This window comes from Ptychodera flava, chromosome 4, assembly GCF_041260155.1.
Source record: "Ptychodera flava strain L36383 chromosome 4, AS_Pfla_20210202, whole genome shotgun sequence".
Lineage (NCBI taxonomy): Eukaryota > Metazoa > Hemichordata > Enteropneusta > Ptychoderidae > Ptychodera > Ptychodera flava.
The window spans coordinates 8,025,834-8,052,436 of record NC_091931.1 but is presented as its reverse complement, the minus strand read 5'-3'; the positions used below and the strand labels follow the sequence as shown (position 1 = coordinate 8,052,436).

Genomic DNA, 26,603 nt, shown 5'->3' with positions numbered 1-26,603 from the left:
CCGCAAAAGGTGTTTATTCATGCTCAAGAAATATATTTAAACTTCAAAATGGCTGAAATAGATTGTTCAATACATGATATATGACAGAAAATGTCTTTTGTAGGTATATTGGCCGCCCTATTGGATTTATGCAAATTAACGAAGTGCCAAGGCAAATCATTGCACCTCAAAAATCATTGTCCATGCCAAAGAAATATACTTTTAACTTTGAAATCACAGAAATAGCTTGTTTAACCCTTTGACTGCTGTAATTATTTACACAAAAAAATTTAATGCAATATTTTACCAATTTCTGTGAACTTTTCTGTACGTTTTTTCATAATTGTTGACCACATGGATATCATTTTCCAGCAGCTACATTTTTTATCAAAATTTTGGCAAAAGGCAGAAAAATTGACTGTGATACATTTTATATAGTTTACCATAATAGACTTTGGCGCCCAAAGGGTTAATACGTGGTATATGACAGAAAATGTCTTTGTATGTATGTTGGCAACCCTATTGGCTTTATTCAAATTAACGAAATACCTAAGTATGCAAATCATTGCATCTCGAAAATTGTTTGTCCATGCCAAAGAAATATATTTTTAACTTTGAAATCACAGAAATGGCATGTTTAACCCTTTGACTGCTGTAATTTTTTACACAAAAATTGTATGTAATATTTTACCAATTTCTGCGAACTTTTCTGTACGTTTTTTTCATAATTTTTGACCAAATGGATATCATTTTTCATCAGCTACATTTTTTAATCAAAATTTTGGCAAAAAGCAGAAAAAATGACCGTGGTACATTTTATAAAGTTGACAAAAATAGACCTTGGCGCCCAAAGGGTTAATACGTGGTATATGACAGAAAATGTCTTTTGTAGGTATGTTGGCCACCATATTGGATTTATGCAAATTAACAAATTACCTATGCAAATCATTGCATCTCGAAAATCGTTTGTCCATGCCTAAGAAATATACTTTTAACTTTAAAATTACTGAAAGAGCTTGTTTAATAGGTCGTATATGACCGAAAATGTCTTTTGTAAGAATGTTGGCCGCCACATTGGAATTATGCAAATTAATGAAGTGCCTATATGTAACATTATACCTCAAAAATGATTCCCTGAGCCAAATAACGAGTGCCAGACTTTGAAATCACTTAAATAGCTTGTTTAATGTGTGATATATGACCAATTATGCTATTTTGTCGGATGGCTGGCAGCCATATTTGATTTATGCAAATTAGACATATTTCCCCAGGTGGATTCGAGTAAACTGTTAACATGTTGTTCTGGGTACCTTTCTAAAATGCATTCTGAAGAAAAAAATTCTGTTGCAATTTGTGATGGGTTAGGTGCCAAAATCTCGTAGATTGACAGGACTAAAACAGTGACTCTTATCCCTCTTCATGGCATCTGTGAAAATTATATGTCCTTTAAATTTGAAGCTTTGGCATTGAACAGAAAGTTCCCGTTCTGCTGATTTTATAATACCCTGAGGTGTGAGAACTATAATTCACTTATTATTATTTCTTTTATAATGTTGTCTAAAATTACTGTGAATATCACATCTCCCTTCATTGCATCATGATAGTTATAGGCACCCTGCAGTGTGGTGCTAGTGTTTGTATATATTGCATTGTACTCAAAGCCCTCCTCATTTGTCCGATAACATAGGTCCCTTCAGGGGGGAGGACAATATTTCATTTTTGCATATCATTATCAAAGTGCTATCTACTAACACTGTGAATATCATTTCCCCCTTCATGGCAACAGAGATAGTTATAGGCACCAATCAGTATAATGTTGGTGTTTCTATGTATTGCGCTGTACACGAAGCCCCCCACCCATCGTCCTACAAGATAAGTACCTTAAAGGCAAAGACAATTGTTTATTTGTGCATATATCATTATCAAAGTGCTCTCAACTAACACAGTAAATATCAAATCCCCCTTTATGGCAGCAGTGATAGTTATAGGCCCCCATCAGTATGGTGCTATTGCTTGTATATATTGCATTGTACATAAAGCCCCCTCCCTAGTCCGATAACATAAGTCCCTTAAGCATAATGACAATATTTCATTTTTTGCATACTTTTATCAAAGAAATAAAAATGTAAACATAATTTAATAAAAAGGCAAACAAAATAAAGTAATGTAAACATTATAAAATAATGTTAACACAGGTTTTTTGCACTAATCTCAACCCGTAGCCGCTGGGGTCACCTACGTATATATAGACCATAAGTTACCCCTCACAGATATCTAGAAGCTTGTGACAAAGTATACAGGCATAATATTCAGCAATGTGTCCTGAATCAAAACCTTATCGACTGACTATCATGTTTTCGCGACACTAATAAGGCAGGCAAGAAAAAACAGAAGTGTCTGCGTGTTTAGTACAGCTTGTAGCATTGTGAGATATCCATATGTGTCTCAAACCTGGCAGACTTTCATTAACTGCGCAAGCAGGCAAGGGAATCATTATCATAGGAAGCAGGCAATTCAGTTGCTGATTCCTCAGCAAAGTAGACCCATTATACACCGTGTTACAAAGTTTGGGAGGGGTTATTTACTTCAAATGATGGAACCACACTGAGTATTGAAATCTAGAAAGTACGGTCCGCGCCTGTGTCAAGCAGACTTTTCACAACCCCTCCCAATCCCACAAAAGCTGGACATTCGGTAATTGTCAAATCACTTATTGAGTAATTGGTCATGAATGTAAGTGATGATTAAAGGTTCATTTATCTCGTTGAATTGAAAATGCGACACCACTAAAATCCATCATGGAATATCGATTGTTTACTGGGATTTCGTTCAGCATTTACTGTGACTATTTTTGCCTATATCGATTAAAGACAAGCTACAGTATACATTTCGCAGGTTGTATTAATCGACAATGCGCTAAATGGTAAACACATAAGACCATGGACAGTACAACATGTAGAAGCTTCTAGTGTCTATGGTGAGACATTCATAGTGGTATAAATGTGCCCTGCTAAACCCATTACATTGTCGTAAAATGTGTAATTCCTTAGCGGCAACTCTTATTGCGTCCTTTTGGCACCACAGTGTCCTCAGCAATTTAGAGTGCATATGACATCATGATATGTCACATGTCCGTCTATGACACTATGAATATTGCCAGCGTTAATTGAAATCGTCACTCTTCGACTTGATTGTAGACTTGGGATTTCATTCTTTTGCATTTTGCGTCGTTAAAAATTAATATTACAAAGCAATTATGTCGCATTTCGAAAAAACTAACCTGTTCTGATACGGTGTTGACTGTCTAAGGCCTATTCGAATGTAGTACACAAACGTATGGCTTTATAACGCGAATACATATATGAACTGGTTTCATTGACTAGATATTCTACGACTTATTATTCGAGTAAAAAATCCTTAAAACGTCTCAGAAGAACGATATCCATGATTCCGCCAAAACTACATATCAATAAATCTCTCAAACTTTCAAAGTTAAATCTTTTAGATTTATGTCTAACCGTTGATGACAGTTTTACCTTCATAATTATTCATGGAGACATTAGCAATTTTTAATTTTTCAATGTCGATGATCACACTTAGTTCGTCATCAGTGAATCAGTTGTGATGCTGCGTGCGCTCAATAATGTACAACAGCGCCAACTTGTGTTGACTGTAATTTTGTCTTGACGGTCTTGTCATGTTCAGAACGATTGTATTAGATGACGCAAGTACGGTGATAATTTATCTCCCGATCATATTTTATCATGACATTTGCAGTCGCACTGCCCTACAACACTTGTCGTTCCGGGGTTCGTCCCGGGCAAATAAGGTTACAGGAACCAGTATAACGACCGGTTGAATATGTTGTAAGTATTTTGTAAGCAACACAGCAATGACGATTTACGTTTTATTGCCAAAGTCTATAGAAATTCTCGACCTATTAACAAACAAACAAACAAGCTTTATATGAAGACAAGCAAAACAATGCACATCTCATCACATAAGGCCAGAGCAGATAAATTCTGCTTGTTCACTGACAATTTTGAACGATAAAGGCATAAGCGGTTCAAAAAACACACATATTTTGATCTTTACATAGTTGTTCCGAGGAGGGCCACTGCCCAAGGAAACACCCTTGGCTAGCAAAGTTGCAAACTGTGAATTTGTTATCATAAAAAACTCAAAAAACAAAACAAAGACATTTATTTCTTCGGCGTATTCATATTTTTTTAACACTGCACTTCGATTTGGTAGCAAGTATGGCCGGAGAAAATAACGATGGAAGACCATGGAAAAATACCTCACCAAAACCAGCGCCAACATGCACCAGTAACACTCCTTAAAATTAAAATTGGCATGTTTATTCACATCGAGAGAGAAGGGATGAGGCTGAACTGAAAGGACAGAAGCAAACAAAACTTCCGAGCCAAGATCTTAAAGTGTTGGCGAGGTGCGATGCAATTGGAAGGGCGTATTTATAAAAAAAATCTTAAATGCGTTCTCAGAGGGGTTTGAATCAATTAACATGTTTACATGCAACGTGTCTCCAGATAAAGGCTTGGGAAATGAAAATATTAAATTTTCGTAAAATTGTCAGAAATTTCAAAATTATTTCAATGTAAAGCATACATTTCGCAGTCATCAAGGATCTTTTGTCTTGAAATGAAGAAAAATGTTCGACAGAGGTATTTTGACGGTGAAACGTTTGTCATTCTGGGAAACGTTAACATAGTGACGTAATATTTGACATCATTAATTGAAACGTAAGCAATTCTAGTTGCTATCCTTGAGGAACAAAAACCAACAGATGTGTTCGTGATATTGCGTAAATTCCTAATTCCACAGAGAATTATTAAGAATCCAACGAACTCCATTGATTAGCGCTAATGGCAACATCCAATATGAACCCAACAGCTGCTGCTTGCAGACCACTCTAATTATACCGTCTGCTATTTTGACTGAAAGTCTCTTCAACAAGTGTCGCCAAGTCTCCAAGTAGACTCCAAGACGACGTCGACGACAGTGCAATATACAAGAAGTGTACATACAGTTTATCTCAATCAGTTTCTTCTAAGAAGTAAGTCTCCGTGACCTACATTTGATCCATAATGCATAAACCAAACTGTGGCTAGTCATATCACAGTCGCCTGTTTTCTATTCCGCTCTGCGCCTACGCGCCCCATAGACGTGTGAATGTATGAATGAATGCGTATAGGTACACGTCTATGGAGCGCGTATATATAGGCGCAGAGCGGGATTTTTGAAAGCAGGTGACTTTGGTCATACGGTAGTCGTAGACTTTTACATTACATACAGTCATCTTCAAGCCTTTACTCACAAAAATGCGAATGTTTCTGTAAGCCACCAATAATCACTCAAAAGCACTCTTGATCAACAGATATATCATGATGTAGGTAAGCACGGCTGATAAGTAAATTCCGATGTATTGTGCAGTAATTTAGTTTCCGATTACACAAAATTGTCGTCTGTAAGTGACATGAATTTCTATGAGAGACAACTTTAAGTCATCACGACCATTGATTTGGTCAAGGTTTAAGGATGACTTGAGCTACCGTTCAACGTGTAAATGTTCAGCTTGAGTAAAAAGCTAATGAGTTCAATACTTATTAAAGTATCCCATTATCTATTTACTAAAAAATTTACCACATTTATACACGTACCTTCATCAGTATTTCCAGTACTGAGGTGGGAACGGCTGACACTTTGCATGGACTTAATTTTCTCTAGAAACAAACGAGTAGTTGTCCTTCGAGTGCAGACGAAAGACGCACAGACATAAATGGCCCGCCAATTTGAAATCTAGTACCTGTCAAGACTTATCGGACGTGCGATGTTGAATGACTGCTCTTACTACCGTTTAAATTGCTCCGAATCACCGACATTCTGTACATCCATGCTTTAATATCTTTGCGCCACGCTGTGACGATATTATTTATAAAATAATGAGTCCGTTGACTTGAATAGGATATTCGGAGATATTTCCAACGAGTTACATACTCAACCAAGTACATTCATGTTGTCATTGGCAACAACCCGATTAAATCTAAGCAGATTAACGAACTTTGACAATGAAAGTAAGATAAAGATCGATGTGAAATCCATGGTCATGCTGTAAAAATGGAACGGCATCCTTCCCTTTAAAGGGTCAATACTGTAGTGTAAGTGCAAGCCACATCTAAATCATGTAAATAGAAGGTGTTTCACCGTACTTTTGGAAGTAGAACAAGAATTTGTAATTGAAGTACAAAATAATGAATAGTAAAATATAACCATGTCAACAGAGCATCTACACATGTAGAATGCACTGTTATAGATAACATTTGAATTCTAGTCCAGACCTGAAGGCAGGCTAGGTAGACAAGCTAAATACTGTAATGTGTATCTCAAAATGCTTTCGGGAGTAGAACAAGAAACTAGAGTTGAACATTTAAGACAAAAATAGTGACAAATCATCAAACGTTACAGCTACTGACTCTTTCAGCCTGGTACAGAGACTAAGTGTATAATTCAATATCACTGAGCCATACGCGTCAGTTGCGTGCAACAGTCATTTGTCATCTAAATTATACTCGTCATCGCATCAAAGTTGACTTGATAGGGTAAAATATTCATAGGCATTTTACCAATGTCGATGAAGCTAAACTTAACTAGAAAATACGCGTGGAGAAACAGTTCCATCTTTGTCGGATATGATGGCACAAGGTTAACAGTTAACGATATACAATATTACAGCAGTAGTCTGTGCTTTTTATCAAACCATCAAAAATGTCATGCATTTTGATGTAGTCACTCGTCGACGCGTCTTAACCTTTAAAACTACTTTGGGCTATTCACCAAGGTAGATTATGTTCTTGAATGACATTATTGGAAAGAACATGCACGACCTCATATACTGCCATTTTTACACCAAATATGTATCAAACTGTCGTGTGTTGTCTGTGTGGTGTGTGCCAAGATTGAAATTACTGCCTGAAAGCTTATCTTGAGAAAAACTTTCTGGAGACAGAAATCGATTGACCTATGACCTAGAAGAGAACGAGAAACACCCAGAACACTTAAATCTCGTTGAAAAAGTAGACGCACCCGGGCCTGTATTGAATTATACAACAGGGTGCAGACAACTATACTTTTTTCACACAGACAATCAGTCGATACGCAACCTTTCACTCACACATTCAATAGTTACTGTGAACTTTCGAGTTCTTCAAAGATTTGGTGAAATTATTCATTTAATAACCACTATAGCATCACTGAAAAACAGAAATAGGTTGAAATATTGCTTGTTATTGTTTTCCCACTGACTCGATTTGAATTGTGTCTACGGGGGATTAAAGCGACACAAATCAGACATACCGACGTGAATAGCGACTATTTCACGCGACAACGACTTTGTATTGACCCTTGCAGAGACACTTTTGGAATCAAATGGTCATTTCAACAAACGTACATCCATAGTCTATCATTTACTGTGTCTAAGACCTAAGCATTTGTGTCAAATGACAAAAAAAGTGGAATTGAAGGAACGGTGAATTGCTCGATTCATTCGCTATGACATTTGTAATTTTTTCACGATTTCTTTTTACGATTTCTAATCAATGTCGGTTTTGTCGACATCAGTTTGTGTCTATCGATGATCGCTCAACTGAATAAGCTGAAGTAAATTAAAGACGATACTGAGATTACTCGTGCGAAAATATCATTTAATCTGTTTTAAAACCTCATTTCACCTCGTCGATGACACTCAAAATCCCCTCAGGCCATAAAATCCCACCATGAAAGGCTGAGAAAGAGAAATGACGCTATTTACAGGTTATTTCGATTAACATTTGTACTGTGTGTGTGTGTGGAAGGATCAGCAGTGTTGCTTTGCATCTTGTCATTCGTCAATTTGAAGTGAGTTGGTCTTCAGAAGGCCAACACGATGAACACCATGACTGATCAGTAACACACATACGCGAAACAACCCGGAGCAAAAGCAAGTCAAGGTCACGTATGACGCACTCAATAATCTTGGACAGCAAAGGGAAGATTTTCCCCTCTACTGTCTGTGATTAGATGCAGGGAATGCCAGCGGTTTTCTTACTTCTACTCTTTTCTACATCAATCAGCAGTTTGTTTCCTCCCCAATTTTGTTGTAAAGTCAGCTGCATTTTACAAAGTGGGTTGTAAGTTGGTATTGAAATGCATACTGTACGCCGTAAGTTTTCAATGAACGAGCAATCAGTTGTACAACCTTAACTTTCCAATTTTCCTATAGCATGTACAGTATGGGGAATTATTCCTCATTGAGAATGCACATTTAAACATTTATGCCCAGTGAAAAGCAGACGAATTGGGAATCGAAGAATTGCTGGTGACCTAACTTGAATATTTTCCCTCCATTGTCCTGCACGTTTACACACAACGCAGTCATCAGTAAAAGTATAAATACGATCAGTTATGTATTAAAAAAGAAGGCGGGGCCGGATTTTTTTTTTGGGGGGGAGGGGGAGTTTAACTCACACTTCTTTCCAAAGCAGTACTATCTTGTCATTATAGAAATGACATTCGGTAAAAACGTTGAGTCCTTCAATTCTCCTACAGCATTTACAATGTAAAATAATAATATAATTAACTTGACGATAAAATGTAGGAGCGTCACAATAATGTGCTCCGAATTTCAGGATCTACAAGCCTTTGTCTGTCAGCTTGTCTGTCTGTCTGTCTGTCTGTCTGTCTGTCTGTCTGTCTGTCTGTGTCTCTCCCTCTCCCGCTGTCAGGATGTACAGAGGATTCAATCGATGTTGCAGCTGTTACGCATTAACTCGTTTTGTATTCAACACAAAGTGTTTATTGGCAGCAATTGAATGGAATTCTACATGTTCACTGCAGATCATTAATATCTTGACATTCGATCCTGCGGCACATTCCATCGGCTAACGCTTCCCGCAGAGAATTCGACACTGCAGTGGTTTGAACTTACGGTTCTGCTCATTTCACGGTCATGTTTGTTTGCACTGTTTACACTCCACGTGTCGTCTTGAAGATCACCGGGAGGTGTAATTCTAGAAATTTCAGTACAGAAGCTTTGTTGTGAACAGCACTGTGATATTTTCCTGTTAGTATTTTAGGAATTGAATTTTCAGGCTGGATACTCGGTCAAAGGTTAAGTGTCAATGTCGTAGAAAATGTTAGTCCGATGCTGCGCTCACAGTGATTCGCTATAGTGCATTAGGACAGGATGTCCCCAAACCATATCAAGATGAGGTAAACATTTGCCAGGCAAATAAGCCTATGAGTGAAAATGCAGTAATTTTTTTCTGCAGGCTTTGAAATACATACAGACAATTGTCAAGAAAATTATATCAGTGGTATGGCATGATAGGTGGTGTGTGAAACGTGCAACAGGAGTTAAATTCTTTCTGAGCAAAACTCATCTAGTACACGGCTGACTTTGTTCGTATACGACAACACAAAAAGTAAAAGTATTTGAAGAGATAAAAATTATTAAAGATGCCTTTTTACATAACATGGATAAAGTACACACTCTGACTATTGGCAACTTTACAAAAGCAATAGAGAGCGAGAGACACTCCACGGAATGCTTCCTTCAGCGTCTTTGGAATGTGTCCCTGAAACTACGACTGTTTTGTAGGATCTCTAAAAATATATCAATTTCAATGCCATGTATTCTGATTTGAAAATGATCTCTCAAATCCCAGCGGGTGATTTAATGAACTAGACTAATTAAGAATCACGATGAGTCAGACAAAATTAAAGATGCCGATGAAGGTATGTGGTAGCTGATTACGAACAGCGCATGCTCCATAAAGGGACAGTCGCTGTTGATATTTACCCCTTTTTGTCTTGGCAAGAACCACATTTTCTTCTTCTCCTTCAGATTTATTGAAATACAAAAAATATTATCCTTACAAACATGACGCATCATGCACAATATGAAGTGAAATGTGCATTCCAATCTGGACTAAAATCCAGTTGTTAACAAATCTTGAATAGTACAAGCACACAGACTTTGTTGAACAGTTGAACATCGGATATTTCGACATGATTTTGGAAGAAGAAAACGAAACATTTTTACAAATAGAATGAAAATACATAAAAAATTGCGGCTTATAGTGCTGTAATGGTATTCACGGACTCACTTTGTTTGGCACTCGTACAAAAATCTTTAATAATGGAAGGTCTGTCAATAAATAAATTAGTACTAGATGTAACCTTATGCTACCTTGATAACATCCCGTAAATAGAATTACCCGCCCTGTCAACCATTACGTTTGTAGTTTGGTTCTGAAATCCCAAAATTTGGATTCACTGAATACTATTATGTCGATAGACACAAGCAGTATAGATTATACGGAGGCCGTGCAAGCTAGGTCGGCGACAATGGAACCAGTATATTGTTCCGTTACTGAGTACATGTGACGTCTTGTGCCATGATGAATTATTTCATGGTGAAGTCGTCCTGCATTACTGTGACAATTCAGACATTAATAAAGTCGGCTGATGATGAACATGTCTGCACGAGATGACAACACTAGGAAAAAGCGACGCCGTATTACTGACAATGCACAAATAAAGAAAGTTCATAACACAAAATATTGACTTCGTTTTACATATATCGCATGTGATAAAAATCACATGTCAGTGTTTGCGGTACTGCCAAGCTAAGACCAAAAAAAAAGAAATGTTTCTGGTCAGGTCTTTCTTTAAAAAATGGTGCGGCGACGCGCATTTTATTTTATTTCCCCCCCCCAAGGGAGGGAGGAGGGTCAGTTTTATAGTTTTATCAATATAGTCACATATATACTGTTCATACAGTCAATGATCATGCCCCCCAAAGAATTTTCTCTTTCTCTTCAGCCATTTTGGTTTGGTGTCAGCCCGGCCGCCGGCCAGAAACAGAAAAAAAAGGGTGACGCGCTGTTGTTCAAGTGACGCTCGCGCTGACCAGAAACATTTCTTTTCTTTTTTCGGCCTAATAACTTGGTTTTTGTAAAAGTTGTGAAGCAGAGTGTTACTGTATATATTCATCCATAACCGTCAGTGTCGTTTTTGACACTTCTTTCAAATTTTAGCTGGTGAAAACCAAAAACATATTAAGAAAGCAGCCGAAATAATTTTGGCGATGGTTCTAGATTTCCAGATGCCACATGCACAGAGAGTCAGCTGTTGAATGCTTGAGACATTGAAGATTTACTGTTCCATTAGCTCAGCCGATGTGAAATGCGAAGTGACATATGCAAGTCGGTTTCAGTTTAGTAAACTGTCTAATAGTACAGGGTTATGGAGTTACAATAATGTTGGTCCCTGGTACTCCTGACCTCGAACAGTCTTGTGTCATCGTGACGTCACTCTAAGGCTTCCTGCGGCGACTGATTAAAAAGAAAGGCGTCCAACAGAGTGCAAAGTCTACCTTTGTCTCTGATGCAAACATTATGCAATGCGAAAAGAACTTTCCCAGCTATTCATCTCACTTGCTTTCACAAGTTATTTTGGAAATCTCACTTCATTTAAGGATTTCGCGGACTTTAACAGTTGCCATTCTTGTTTCATGTGAACATTAAAAGAAAGCACTGCCTCACACATCTCTGTAGGATATAACTTACGTGTTCACGCCTCATTTAATTATCGGATTTATTGGTGATCGATAGTGATTAATCGATAGACCGTTGATGATCGCTGCCATTTCACAACAGCTGAGACGATCTAATTTCCACGCTTAAACGAGTAAAGAGGCGATGAACGATGCGCTACATCACGGTTTTCCAGTAACCGTCGTTACATGAACGGTAAAGCACGCGCGGGGTTAGTTGGTGTTAACTTGACTGCTTAAAGTGCGGTTATGCATGGCTACGCAATTTGATCTCTGGTCATCCATGTCATCAAAGTTTATTCAATTTTTCCACTATAAATCATCCCATATACACACTTTGCATCGTTATGCGTTCTTGTCACAGTGGTCTACTAGGGAAAGTACACGTAGAGACAGGTATAGGCTTTAATGTGGAATGGACGTTTTAGTGTTCCACAACGACTCGTGAAATGCTTATGTGATAAATGGGATGTTAAATTTACCACCGTTTTCTATAGTTTCGTTTTCTATATTGATATTGAAGAAGTTGTATAATATTTTAACGGTAAACAATCACATATGTGTCTTTTGACCATAAGCAAAGCTGCAATCTTAGCCGTCAATGAATAAATGAATGTGCCTTTCAAAAAAGGCAAAAAAGACAAGGGCTATTCACTGAACACATTAAGCCTTTGTTAAAACAATTTTTAAAGGCTTTGCCTAGCGGATGAAGGAACGTAAAAATTGCTGAAACGCTCTGGTGCAATTCTGAAACGAACTGGTTTTGTTGTTTGCATACAATCTACATGTATACGTGTTGGCGGAATTTACGCTGTGTGATAATTGACAGCAAGCATTATATCGGTTAGTGAATGTCCTTCAGTCTGTGACTGTTAAGAATGAATTTCAAACGTACTAACATTCAGGTTTTGCAGCGCGAGGGATTACTGCAGAACGCAGTTCATTGAAGCAATAATTCACAATATATACGATTCTCCATCAGTCAGGTACAATAGTATACACAGGCAACTTTTTTTCGGAACATGACTTGTTGTAAGGCCGCGTTCAAAAAAAGTGGTGAGGGGGGGGGGGCTGGAGGAATTCAGGGGGGATTCGAAAATTTTTGGGGTAGTCGAGGGGGGACTTGAAAGTTTTGCTCTGCCTATAGGGGGGGGGACCTAAAAATATTTTGACTCCCAACATTTTGATGTTGTCCAATGGTTCTAATGTTAGTAATAATTAAACAAAATCTAGAACCGTTTTGTCATATTTTATGTCTTTAATCTCGAAAAAGTCTAAAAATGTATGAATGCCATTAAATTTTCGAAGAACAAGTTGGCCTTGTAATGGGGCAGGAGCTACAGCTGTTGATAATTTTTCAATATTTCTATGCAATGTATCAAACACAGTTTCTTGGTGTCTCTCTACAGCATGCTGCTGAAAAAGACAATGTTCAGTTTGTCAACAAAGCCGTTTGTCTAAATATTGGTGATAATTGAATGATGCAAATGCACGGTACACGTAGGCTGTGTTGGCAAGATGAATACTGGATAGCTGGGCAAGAACACAATAGTATAAACTGAACAAATATATTGTCAAAATAAAAAGTTAATACAACTACTGCCGTGCTACTACATACTGGCAGTGACATTGATACATGTAGCTCTGACTCTGATATAGTTTAAGAAGAGTTTCGGTCATAGGACACTCAATCGACAGTGAAACATACATTTACTTGTACACAGGATCCAGCCAGAGAGCAACACATAGAAGACTAGGGGACTAACAGTTACCATTGATTTTTGAATTCGGCATATGAGAACAATCAAATATTAGAGAAAAAAGATGGGGTCACCATACTTGATCTTATACAATGTACGATGAAAAGTCCGTTTTTCTAAAATCACTTAAAATCAATATATAAAACCATTCATTTCAAGTTCATGCAGTGAATGAAATTTTCACATCTCATTGTACCAATAACACAAAAGTACAACTTTGAACAGTAAAGACTCTAATTTAAATGGAAAAATGTGATACTAAATGGAATCTTTTATTTGTTATCAAATTTGCCATTATTAAATCCAAAATTTCTGAGATTAAAACATTAATTTCATGGAATATTTTAACCTTCCAGTATTGTCAATTTTGTAAAACATTTTATAAGTGGCATCTAAGTTGTATATGTCTTGTACTTTGAAAAAAAAAATTCGGTAGGTCACTGTGCTCATTTTTTCACAATTTGGTTAAACGTAGCTAGGAATACACAATTTTAATACTCTCTCATGATTGTCATTTTGTGTGCTTTTCAGCTGGTGCCATTGAATTGGCCAGAGTTCGATAAACTCAAGTCGGCTTAGACTGAGAAATCCAAAAGTTCACTGATGCATTTAAAAATGAATCAATTTAAGAACTTGCCCTAGGTATATGGCTCTACAACCTGCTGATAAGAGGTAGTGTTGAACATTTGCGTGCAGAACGACACATTACATGTTTATTTTTACTCTGCGTGCATTTCTAATAAATAAGCGGCTATATGGTAATTTGGGGGGGGACTTGAAAATTTTTGAGGGTATTGAGGGGGGGGACTTGAAAATTTTTGAGGGTATTGAGGGGGGGGATCTGAAAAAAAATAAGATTTCAATCGCGATTCCTCCAGCCCCCCCTCACCATTTTTTTTGAACGCGGCCTAACATTAATTTTGGCGAAGTGGTCCAAAAAGCAAATCTTTGCTTGCTTGCTCGTGAATTTAGTACAATCTTTCCAACCTTCGAATGAAAAATCCAACGTTTGCGTTCAAAAACATTAAAAAAACCTAGACGCTCAGAGACTGGTGATCACACTGAACCCGGCCCTTCTATTGATAGCCAAACTGCCATCCTACCTCGAACATTGCCTGCCAACCCGTCTCATCACGACTTAACTCTCCTTTGGTTGATCTAAAGAAGACAGCATCTACATGTATATCATTCTAATGTTTCATTACTGACAAAACAAAAGCCGGTAACTTCTTTCAGATTAAAGTTTGAGCCTAAGTAGATGGCTTGGCGCTGCAGTTCTCACACTTGACCGGGGAAAGACCTTACCATTATATTTGTCTGTATCTAAGCTAGCTTGAAGCTGACACATTTAATCTGGACGCATGTGAAATATATTATGGAACGCTTTGAAGATAACCAAGAACGGTGGGTCTGTATTATTGCACTGGAAGGCAATTTTGATAATGTAATCCACACGACCTTGGTCGCTGGCTATCGTCATCAGACTCTATATGTTTACTCCATCTATGATAAATCTCTACATCACGTTCCTGAAATTTCTCATAGAGACCCCTTGACTCTTTATCTGTCATCATAATAAGTAGAGACCACATCTTGCCAAAAATCGACCTTGCAGGACTGTTAAATTTTACCGATTGGAATTTTCAGAGCGAAAACACGTCTCACATGACCGTGGACACTCTCTGCTTAGCAATCCGCCGCGCACTCTGCAACCATATTCTTTTCATGAATTTTGGAGCATTTTATCAAATAAAGTTCCAACAACAAATGTTTAGAATGTGTCGCAAATAACTCTACAGCTCAAAATAAGAAACCGATTTTATGTTGTTTATCTCATCGACGCTCATTATTTTTTGACAATGACACGCTAGTCACAATGCGGGGAATTTGTCATTGGAAATTTGGAATGTGTCAAGCTATTGAAGTTTGATCCAGTCTCTGTAATTACCGAAAATAGGATATGCTTGGATTGTTGAAACTTCGTTCCCTTAATAATATGTGCGGTCCTTTCCTTTGTCAAGCATCGTCGTAGCCTAGACCCTATTCGTCGCTTTCGGTCGCTTTCGGCCTTCGTGGCCGAAGCGACGAATAGGGTCTAGGCTAGCTTCGTCGTGCCTCTTCACGGCAACAGCTAAGCTACTCGCGCGACTGTGATTTGTGCGCAGATTCGTGGAGCTGGAAAAGAGTTGTGGATCCCGAGAATGTTGGATTACCAACTGAACATATCACAGGGCACTATTTGTGTTTCATCGTTGGTGGCAAGCTTAAGATTAGCGTTGATTGATATCACACAGACAAGCTGTAAAATATGGACATTGATAGATGATGGTCGTAAACATGACCTCAGCTATTGAACTTGTCACTTTGTCTCAGAACCAACTCTAAGAAGATGACGAAGATTCTTCCATAGCATGTTGTGTGTGCCCTCTATCAGCAACAAGAAACTAAACTATAACGAAGTCGCTTTTACCATCGAAGGCACTACATTAACACACATCAATACAATTAAGTAGACTGTGTTTTTCTTACTGTGATTTAGATTATGTAAATTCATAATAAAAGTATAATTACATCAGCGTCTTTAATGAAGGTTGTAGTCGTACTTGAATATCTAACCAATGAGGTGAGTGTACCTTCTCTGCATTTATTGTTATAACAGCTTAAAAGAGCATCAATCAAATAATCAACCCACTTCCAAAATGCGATTTATGAAATTCGAAGGTACTGTCAGTAAAGTACATAGGCAATGCCATGTTTTTGAATTCCCAGAGGGCTAGTATACAGTCTCGACCGCTCGACAATTACTTGGCCAGTCCTTGGCAAATTTAGAGTAAGAACAATAGTGTATGATACAATACAAATAATATGAATAATATATGATTCTGTCTGACTAACTTTCGTGCCACATATCCGTACCTCTCGGTGCTGTCCAGCGAATTTTGTATTTGCTGCGATCTCCACTGTTGAGAGCGTACACCCAGGCGGTAGACTCTCCACAGTCGCTGTGCCTTGTTTTGTGCGCGCCCACGATCGCGTCGCGTCTCTGAAGGGGCGCGCGCGTGTTCCAACAGCATGAACAGGGGAAGAACGCGAATCGCAGGGTCTCTGCCAGACTACGAAGGCGGTAAAACGTTAATGAGAATGATGCACATTCATTATTCGACAGGTCACTGAAACGAAACAGCCAACGATTATTGGATAAAATGACAATTTCATTAAACTCAGTGAACAAATATTTGAACTTATAAATCACCCAATAATGGATAATCTGAAAAGAAAACAGAATGTAGTGAAGATGACCAGCTAGAAGTCTCTGCAACATATGTACGAAATACGAGAAGAACGACTACTCTTTACGTGGTAGCGAGGCTGTAGAATTTTGACAGTGGAGATTGCTATGATTTGTTGGATTTGTACTCTGTTATTATTGCACAGCCTATACACAGTCATTAGTGTCTCTTTAGAGATATTACCAAAACGTGCTAGTTGGCTAAGGTTCTTGCGATTATGCGGTGTCATTTGGCGTGGAACACGCAGGGTCGCTGAGATCAAACCATCAGAGGAGAAGTGTGGATATTTGATACAATAACTCTCATGGTTTCTGCGCGTATTTGTTCATCGTACACTGACTTACGTCTACGAAATGTCTACTTTACAGCCTCAAGGTTAATTCATACACCTACAGCCATGTTTCTGTGTTTTTAATATTCTTCACATTGTCTGGCTTTGTCGGAAACTGGCGGCACTGGTCATTTACCATGTGGATTGCTTGTGAGCTCAGATTCACTATCACAATAACACAGATACTTTAAGACAAAGCCAGGCAGTATCGTTTTAAGAAGTTGCTTTTCAACTGTGATACGTCAAAGATGTGATCAGTGTTTTCACTTTGTTACTGAAAAAGAAGAAAACTAAGGGAGCGTTCAGTTTTTACGGCCGGGGGGGGGGGGGGGCCGGCAAAATCTTGTCGCCGGTGTTCAAAAAATATAGACCCCCCTGCATTTTTTGTGAAAAAAAGATGACCCCCTTTGTCAGACGAAAAAAATTGATGACCCCCCCCCCCTGAAAAATAACCAAAACCCATATGTCAAATTTACCCGCATGGTTTGGATTTGAACTCCGGTACGCGGCACACTTTATTCGATGCCAGTGCACAACTTCTCAGCCACATCCATTGAAACGTCTGTTAATTAGGACGACTGTAAGGCAATTTTTAACTTCATTTCCATAGACAACTCATGTCCATGGACATTGTATAAAGTAAACTTTATTGGAGTGGTTCGCCAAAGGCAGCCCTCCGTTAAGAGGGTCATGGGCCATTACGTAAAGTCAACTTTATTCTAGTGGGCCACCAAAGGTGGCCCGCCGGTAAAGAGGGTCGATCATGGCTATTGCATAAAGTAGACTTTACTGGACAGGGCCGCTGAAGGCGCGCGGCCATTACCATTATTCAGTGCGTGATCCCAGGGGTCCCTCAAAAATGTTTCTAATACAAGCCGCGGCTTCATTTGGGAATTTAACGGTAAGATTGCCGTGGGGTATTACATAAAGTCAATTTATTGTAGTGGGCCGCCGCAGGTTGCCCGCCGGTAAAGAGGGTCAATCATGGCCATTGGATGAAGTAAACCTAATTGGAGTGGGCCGCCAAAGGTGTCTGCCCGTTAAGAGGGTCATGGGTAATACATAATGTATATTTATTGTAGTGGGCCGCCGAAGGCGGCCCGCCGGTAAAGAGGGTCAATCATGGCCATTGCATGAAGTAAACCTAATTGAAGTGGGCCGCCAAAGGCGTCTGCCCGTTAAGAGGGTCATGGGTAATACATAATGTATATTTATTGTAGTGGGCCGCCGAAGGGGGCCCGCCGGTAAAGAGGGTCAATCATGGCCATTGCATGAAGTAAACCTAATTGAAGTGGGCCGCCAAAGGGTCTGCCCGTTAAGAGGGTCATGGGTAATACATAATGTATATTTTATTGTAGTGGGCCGCCGAAGGGGACCCGCCGGTAAAGAGGGTCGATCATGGCCGTGGCATAAAGTGAACTTTATTGTTGGTATTATGTTTTTGAAAATGTGGTGACCCCCCTTTCCTACCAGTGAAAAAGCGATGACCCCCCCTTTGCGGATTCCAAAATTATGATGACCCCCCTGGATTTTGCCGGCCCCCCCCCCCGGCCGTAAAAACTGAACGGTACCTAAGACATGACAGTATGTATAAACTACTACGACCCTGTGATTTCTTGGCAGATAATCTAAGCAGCTCTTTATTTCCAGAATTGTAAAAAAAAGGTTCGTCATCCACAACACATGAGAGCCGACCTTGGCTATTCATAGGTGTGCTCACGTGTTCTGTCATAGTTCCTCCTCTTTGATGTTGTACGTCTCGTCCTAAAATATGATCTGTATTATTACCCTGGCATAAAAATACCAATTGTCGATTGGAAGCAATGTCCTTTGTTTGGGCTGATTTAAATATTGAGATATGTTTGAGAAGAAAAATAAGACGAGCAAATGACACCGTGTCTATGGTGTTACGACAAGGATTAGTGGAGAATCTATTACTTCTACAGATAAGTAATCCCACTCATTTTTCGAGGTCGAAAACAAATACCAATAAAGTATTTGTTTAATATCATCAGATTTCTCAAAAGCGACTATGTATTTTATATGATTTTCAAATGCAGACGACGAGCAAAAGCAAGAGAAAGAACGATAACACATATAATCTGTAATTCTCGAAATATTATCAGAGTGTGTAACTGTATGATTTTGTTCCCTGTGCTAAGGATCATAGACTCACCAAGAGTTCACCATAATGTTCACAAATGTTACCAAATGGTTTTTTGTACAGATGTTTCCGTTCGTACCCGAACTCGCATTTCTTAAGTATAAATATGTAATGTATGAATTATACGTTTCCACATTGCTTGGAATGTACAAGATGCTGACATGATGATGTCGAACGGTGCATGTATCAATGTTCATCATGAAGTACAGACAGGAACATGTGAACATAGCTCTTAGTACTGCTAGTAACTGCCGCTTAAGAAAGGAAATATTTAGCATTAAAATTATCTTGTAATCTTTAAATCGGTATATTCACCGATTCCTTGGACTGGCAAAATCGTTGGAATCATCGGGTATTTGTTTGTGTATGTCAGAGTCGTTTATATGGAATGAAAAACACCACTTTAAGCAAGGAAACTAACTTCGACGTCTTCTGCTCACCTTAACTAAGTTGTTAAATGTTTATTTGGACAACACAGCCATAGCATCTTTGATGTTAACACTGGGATTTTGATGCACGTAGAGCATCACAGTGTATAACCCAGTCAATGCTTTCACACAAATGTACACATGTGCTTGATTTATTGATGGTGAAACTGACACCAAGGCCAAGGTCAAGTCATTGAGGATGAAGACGGATGTGCAAGGAAGGTAACAAAGGTGAGTTGGTCGACAGTTAAATGGCATCATTACGTACTACTTTGAAGTTTCCAGCATTTCTACATGCAAGTCAGTTGAGTCGGCTATAACTGTGCTACCATGAATATACTATTATAGGGTCAGGACTAGGGTTAGGGTTAGGGCCATCTAGACCTTAATTCTGCCACTTTTCAGGACATAATTAAATAACAAGCGCATTAGGCTGCGCTCAAAAAACTGTTAAGGGGGGGGTTTCTGAAAGAATCACGATTGAAATCCATTTTTTTCAGACCCCCCTCAATACCCTCAAAAATTTTCAAGTCTCGCCGTCTATATGATCAAAACTTTTCAAGTCCCCCCAAAATTATCATATAGCCGCATATTTATTAGGAATGCACGCAGAGTAAAAATAAACATGTATTGTGTAGTTCTGCACGCAGATGTTCAACACTACCTCTTATCAGCAGGTTGCAGACCCATATACCTAGGGCAAGTTCAAGTTGATTCACTTTTAAATGCATCAGTGGACTTTTTGGATTTCTCAGTCTAAGCCAACTTGAGTTTATCCAACTCTGGCCAGGTCAATGGCGCCAACTGAAAAGCATACAAAATGACAATCATGAGAGAGTATGAAAATTGTGTATTCCTGGCTACGTTTTACCAAATTATGAAAAACTGAGCACTGTGACTTACCGAAAAAAATATTGTTTTCAAAAGTACAAGATATATACAACTTGGATGCCACTTATGTTTTATAAAATTGGCAATACTGGAAGGTTAAAATATTCCATCAAATAAATGTTTTAATCTCAGAAATTTTGGGTGTAATAATGGAAAATTTGGTAAAAAATAAATGATTCCATTTAGTCACACATTTTTTCATTTAAGATATAGTCTTTACTGTTCAAAGTAAATTAATTTTGTGTGATGACATGTGAAAATTTCATTCACTGCATGTACTTGAATTCATATATTTTAAAGTGATTTGAGAAAAACTATGACTTTTCATTTGTAGTTTTGTATAAGATCAAGCATTGTGACTCATCTTTTTTCTCTAATATTTGATTATTCTCATATGCCAGAATTCAAAAATCCATGGTACCGGTAACTGTTAAGTCTCCTAGTTTTCTATGTTTTGCTCTCTGGCCTGATCTTGTGTACAAGTACAAGTACAAGTATGTTTCACTGTCCATTGAGCGTCCTATGACCCAAACTCTTACATCAGAGTAAGAGCTATCACTGTCACTGCCGGTATGCAGTGACAGTGACACTGCCTGTAAGCAGCACAGGTTATCGTAACGTTGCTTGGATAGTCGTTCCGAGGCGGGCGGCCGCCTCGGAACGACTATCCAAGCAACGTTACGATAACCTGTGGTAGGCAGTATCAGGGTTGTAGCTGTATGAACTTTGTATTTGGACAATACTTTTGTTCAGTTTATACAATTGTGCTCTTGTTCTACTCCCTATGTAGCATGTTGAGCTGTCCAGTATTCAACTTGCCAACACAGCCTAAGGGGCAACATCAAAAGTTCAACATAATAAATCTAACTTAATTGCTTAAGTTTTGCCTCAGACCCCCCCACCCCCCCCCCTTCTAACTTAACTGACCTAAAATTGAAAAACATTGCGGACTCATACAGTGTACTAATTCTTTCAAACGACGTACCAATGTACCATTGAATTAAATAAAAATTGAAAACCATTATAAAGTAACAAAAATACGGGTGACTAGATCGGTTTTAGCGTACAAAAAACAGCCTTGAAATTGTAAAATTTGCCAAAAAGACGTTAAATCGTTTGACTGCACAGAAATTAATTTGGCCAACCCCCCCCCACTCCCAAAACTTAAGCAATTAAGTTTTTTTTTCAAACATCGATCTTTTGACGTCGCTCCTAAGTGTACCGTGCATTTATATCATTGACAAAAAACTTTCAGTCTGACCTCTAATTCAATTATTACCAATTATTACCAATTATTAGTTTGTTGACAAACTGAATATTGTGTTTTTCAGCGTGCTGTTGAGACACCAAGAAACTGTGTTTGATACATTGCATAGAAATATTGAAAACATTATCAACAGTTGCAGCTCCAGCCCAATTGCAAGGCCAACTTGTTGTTTTTACGAAAATTTACTGGCATTCATACATTTTTAGATGTTTTTGAGATTCAAGTTAGAAAATGCGACAAAACAGTTCTAGATTTTGTCTAATTATCACTGACATTAGAACCATTGGATGACTTCAAAATGTTGGGAGTCTATTTTTTTTCAGGTCCCCCCTATAGGCAGAGCAAAAATTCAAGTTCCCCCTCGACTACTCCCAGAGTTTTCGAATTCCCCTGAATTCCTCCGCCCCTTCACCATTTTCGAACGCGGCCTTAATCCAGCGCCCGCCCTTTCAATTCAATTCAATTCAAATTACTTTATTGTCCATTAATGAAAACACGCACATCCACAAATGGAAAATTTTCTTTCGACACCACAAATCTCCTGACTTACAATAAAAACAGACACACATATATACACAGTCTTGGGGAAAAAACAATAAATTACGTATAAAATTCTGAGTTTAAAACTGCCACAGCTGAAGGTATAAAAGACTTTTTGTACAAGTTTTTACGCGCAAAAGGTACCTTAAGTCGTCGACCTGACGGGAGGATTTTAAATTCAGTGCTGAGTGGGTGTGTTTGATCCTGATGGATCTGAATGGCTTTCCTCTTCAAAGATTGGTAATATATTACTGAAAGTTGCCGTTGTTTTATACCAACAATCTTTCCTGCCAGATTGACAACTTGTGTTAATCTCATTTTGTCCTTAACTGAGAGGTTCCCGTACCAGGATACAATATTAAACGTTAAAATGCTCTCTACAAGCGAACGATACACAGTTACTAAAATATAACATACAGATACTGTAGGGTAAAGCGCTCATATTTATAAATGAACATATTCTAGCGAACCAGAGCTTACTTTCTGAACATGCTCAAAATCAAACGTCTTCACGGCAACGCTTGTAGCTGTTGCAGTAAAGAGACCTGTGATTTACGACGATGAAATTACCGCAGATCTTAGTAACATCTTGTTGAAGATGTGCAACTTAACTACAGTGTTCACATTATAAGGTTGTTTTTGACTTGCGCCTTGTCAAAATATATTTTAAGACGTTGTGCTGTTACAACGCATGCGCATGTCAATATTATATGTACATGGATTTATGAGCAAATGTTACGAGATGGATGATTTAACATATAAATATTGAAAATGAAACTTCCCAAATGACGGAACTCTCAATGATTGATGTGTTTTTGTTCATGTTAGTTTTCTTTCTTCAAATTCTCTGACACACGAGCCAACTGTTTCAGTCTTTAGTATTAAACATTTGACGGCCGTACTTCCCCGTACAAAGTACAGAGTTTTTGAATGTCTGCGCGAGGCAACCGACTACACAGGACTGGGGCATTGTGAATAGAAATTACCACGGTACAGGCACATGGGCAAAACACGTGTTCATACATAGTGTGGTACCATCTGTTGGGTTTGTACTATCTACATGTTACAACTCAATTCCGTACGTCACTCCTTCACATCAATAATGCCACACTTAAATAATTTATGTGCAAATGTTTTAATCCCATATTTTAGAATTAAATTTATTCATCGTTATGACAACATTGTGAAACACACCACAACTGGTGAAGGCTGTAATACAACACTTATCACTGAATCTGACCAGTGTAATATCATTCATTTGAATTCGCTCGTTTTGTGACTTTATAAAGTCCGATACCGTATGCAGCTAACATAGGTTCACATCAAGTAAACATGCAAGAGTTGAGTAAATTAAAATTTCGGTCCCGATGTTACTGTAAATTCAACTTTATAATGTAATTCCCACGTCAGATTTGAAATGAGATGATATCTTCATGTAGCTTACTCGTCTCGCTTTTGTAATTCTGTAATATCTCCCGTTTGTAGGCGATAATAATGTAATAAGTCGAGATGTTGAAACCTTTTAAACACATAGATCCATGCAGTATCAAAGTTTACCAGTTTTCCACCATATATTATTCAAATAGAGATATCGACAACTATACAAATTAACCGTGTTAAAACAAAGATAAGGTTGATGATGAAAATCGATTTAAACTTCAGAAATATTTTGGACGAGAGCTGCGTGATATGAGGATAGAATATGCCCATAGTTCAGAGTTCAATATTCCCTTGAAGATAATATTGAAGACGTGCCCAAAGCTACATACAGTGTTATTATATTCATATTTTTTCCTGCGATGTAAAAGCACTGATGAATGGTGATGTTGTGCCTGACATTTGAACTCTATTTACAGCTTTAATCTGTGTACAATCAGCATTTTGTTAATCAACTCCGGATTTTTACTGCCATTTTATCATAGGAAGACAAAGTGAACGCGATAGAAACCCTGCATTTCAAGTTGCTCTCAAATCGTAAAAAAGGAGAAAGCAGAAAAGAACTCCCAAAACATACCAAAATTCTGAAAATTTAGAGCTACAACGGTAAACTTGTATGAACAGTTTCAATGATTGATATCTATCTTCGTTCACGCCAATATGCCAATGATCTAGTAGCCAAGAATCTGCATTCCTACAGCCAAAACGATAAGCGCCGTGCATGATAAAATCTCGGGACCTGACCGTTTCACACACCGAGCAGTCGGAGAGTCACTGAAAGATTTTATCCGGCCGGTTTAATCCTTTCAACGAAAAAAGAGCAAATTGTCCCGAAGAGAATGTCAGTCTACATATTTTCCCCAATTAATATGTCTCCATTTGCCCTAAAATAGGGATTAAGTCGGCCAGACAACCCCACTGCAGCATTACAAAATGAACTCATTACAAGAGACGACGTCTAGACTTCACGTGTGTCTTTAATAGCAGTCATAGTGTTTTGCTTCACGCAACGCTTCTTATGAGGTTTCTTGTCATTATGTCATTCCAAAATGTCATGACCTGAAGGTATTCAGGTTACGTGAATTACATACCAGATACAATATCGCCAAAGAATACACTGAGACTTGGCGAGCAGATCAGTTACTGAATGGTGTGTACTTCTTGTGACCGAAGTTCGAACAACTTGTGCTGCATGTATATTCTGATTGTCACTATGTTCATTGACCGCAAGTACAAAGATTGGCCAAGAGAGAGAGAGAGAGAGAGAGAGAGAGAGAGAGAGAGAGAGAGAGAGAGAGGTATGCAACGTAATTTCTCGATGTCACTGCTTTTAGTTTTACCGTCTTTGAATGTTTTTCGAAAACGCCATCGAATCAACCACGATACTTTTAGAAGATGAAAATACATTTTAAATCATTTAATCATGACTGGTAAACGTCCTTTGCCCCGATTACAAGGACTCGTCGGGTTTGTTTTTTGCAGAACAAACGCCCAGACGTCAACGATAATCATGTACACGACAGGAAAGAGAACTATATAGTGTTAACACGGGACACGATGAATTCAAAAGACATTATTTGAACAAGGACACAGATAATGAAGCAAGGGCAAGGATAATGGATAATGAATCGGTAAAATGCTCAGAGTTTGGAAAGAAAAAATTGCAAGAAAAAAGTCCAAATAAAACGGTTGGGATATACCCGCAAACAGTAAAATATCACAAATTTGAAAACTTATATTGGAAACAGTTATTATAGGGATTTTCCCTGTGAAGGCGGATTTGAAACAGAGGCAGCTCCCATCTTGTACTATGCCGTTCCAGGTGAGCGGGTATTTTTCCCGTATCACCGAAAATGGACGGCCGGGAAAATTTGAAATTCACTACATTGCATGGGCATTTTGAAAGGATCCCAATGGGAAGGAAGAAAGTGTATGTAATTTGGGTTTTTTACGAGTATGCCAATAGCACGGTAAAGTAAACGATAAAGATATGGCCATGGAAACTTTTGTACCGGGGAGATTTTTTCCTAGGAGAGAGGAGGAAGTGGATAGATTGGAGTAGAGAGAGAGAGAGAGAGAGAGAGGAGAGAGAGAGAGAGAGAGAGAGAGAGAGAGAGTAGCGAGAGAGAGATTGAAAAATATAGGAGGGAGATTAGAATTTCCAAATCGCAGCAACAGGTTTTATTTTTCCCTTCGATTTTTAAATTTTGATCAAAATACGTAAGAAATACATATTTACATGAAACAACACCCATAGTTAAACTTTCTCGACATTGGCTTCTTTGCTGCCCATGTCAAAAATAAGAAGTCAGCGACTAATTTTATGTTCAACTGGAATCCTTAGTTTCTGAGTTATATAACACCGGTGTTACTGTAATTCTCATTTGTAATTACTCTAAACATTTCAGTTTCGGTACCATCTTTCTCCCTTGTGGTGCAAGAAAAATATAATGTTTCAGCAGTATATGTTTAGGTTGGTTTAAACGGATGGAAAAATTGTCCACAAATAATAACCGATTACTTCGGTTGTGCACTTCACAATACTGCCGATACAATGAACAAGATGTAATATGATTACAAAATTTCCACAGAATATAGCTTTAAGCTAGTTATTTAACCTGAATTTAGCAATTGATGCTGTATCAACTTATATTACAGTCATATTTTCTCACCACGCTCCATTTTAATGCGCAGTTGGGCGTATCGTAATGCATACAATTTACCAATTTAACCGAGATTACGTTATGTAGGCTCATATTTGAGCGAGTTATGAACATTAATTTACATTGAGGACATTAAATCATCGAATTTGCGATACTCTTTATACTTTGCATAATATACGTATTTCATTAGATAGCGCTTCAAGGCGGTACAGGTATAAAAGGAGGCTTTTTGTCCCAGA

General features: G+C 38.2%; 1 long non-coding RNA gene across 1 annotated transcript in view; it reads left to right on the top strand.

Annotated features, from left to right (window-relative positions):
• LOC139130808 (uncharacterized) overlaps positions 1-25,485 on the top strand; it is a 53,840-nt gene extending 28,355 nt beyond the window's left edge. Inside the window, exon 3 of the long non-coding RNA XR_011551985.1 lies at positions 25,184-25,485. This is a non-coding gene — a long non-coding RNA (uncharacterized lncRNA). The remainder of the gene's footprint in view (positions 1-25,183) is intronic.
• Positions 25,486-26,603: the final 1,118 nt, after the last annotated feature.